The sequence below is a fragment of the Triticum aestivum genome, chromosome 3D (assembly GCF_018294505.1).
Source record: "Triticum aestivum cultivar Chinese Spring chromosome 3D, IWGSC CS RefSeq v2.1, whole genome shotgun sequence".
In the NCBI taxonomy this organism is placed as follows: Eukaryota; Viridiplantae; Streptophyta; class Magnoliopsida; order Poales; family Poaceae; genus Triticum; species Triticum aestivum.
Genome location: NC_057802.1, coordinates 415,410 through 416,897, shown reverse-complemented (window position 1 = coordinate 416,897; position 1,488 = coordinate 415,410).

The window sequence follows — 1,488 nt, the reverse complement described above, 5'->3', positions numbered from 1 at the left end:
GTACTCTACGAGCCGACCCGACTTTAGTCACCACATGTATCATATAATATGTATGTAAGTATATACCCGTGATCACCTCTCGAGTGATCACGGCCCTGTAGTATAGCATGGCAGACGAACAAGAATGTAGGGCCACTGATGGAATAGTAGCATCCTATACTAAGCATTTAGGATTGCAGGTAAGGGTAACAACTGTAGCAACAGTGACAGGCTATGCAGCAGAATAGGATTAACCGAAAGCAGTAACATGCTACACTACTCTAATGCGAGCAGTAGAGAGAAGGAATAGGCAATATCTGGTGATCAAAGGGGGGGCTTGCCTGGTTGCTCTGGCAAGGAGGGGTCGTCAACAACGTAGTCGATCGGGGCACCAGCAGCGGCGCCAGTCTCTTAGTCTACCGGAGAGAAGAGGGGAAAGAAACAATGAATACAATGCAAACAGATGCATATCGATGCATGACAAGACAAGTAACAGTGCCAGGTGTGCCCTAACGCAGTAGGAGGTGATACCGACGAAGGGGGAAAATATCCCCGGTGTTTCGTGTTCTCAGACAAACGGACCGGAGGAGGAAAGTTGCATGTTCGCTATGCTAGGGACGTGTGGTTGGCAAACAGACTGCGTATTCGGATTTGTCTTGTCGTTTTGAGCAACTTTCATGTACAAAGTTTTTCCATCCGAGCTACGGTTTATTTTATATTAATTTTTAAAGTTTTAAATCATTTTCTAAATTATTATTATTAAATTAATTCGAAATTAGTATTACCGCATCAGCATGACGTCAGCAGTCAACAGAGGTGTTGACTGGTCAAACCGACATGAGGGTCCCGCATGTCATTTACTAATTAATTAACTAACAGTTAATTGGTTAATTAGTGATTAGATTTATCTAATTATTATTAATTTAGTTAATTAATTAATTATTATTTTAATTATTATTATTTTAATTCTTTTTTTATAAAAATGTTCTGGGGCTGGGCCCTCATGTCATTGGCCTAGAGGGGCCTATCGGGTTTGGGGAGCGGGGAGGAGCGCTGGGCAAGGGGAGGCGGCGGAGGGGTGTCCCGGTTCATACCACAAACCGGGACTAAAGGGCTGGTCCTAGTTGCGGCCAGTGTTTAGTCCCACCTCGCCAACCGAAGGGCGCTCACACCAGTTTATAAGCCCGTCCATCTCTCCCTTGTTGAGCTCCTCTGAAAGTGAAAATAGATGACCTTATACAGGGAATTTGACCTAAATTCATAGTAAATTTCTTTGAATTTCATAGCAATTTATTATGAATTTAGGTTGAATTTTCTCTATAGGCGCATCTATGTTCATTTTTTATAGTAAATAAAATAAATAAAACTTAATAAAATAAATAAAAATAAATAAACCATAATAAAATAAAATAAAATAAACTATAGTAACTAAAATAAATAAACCTTAATAAATTAAATAAAAATAGCAGCAGTAAAATAAATAAAAATAGCAGCAGTAAAATAGATAAA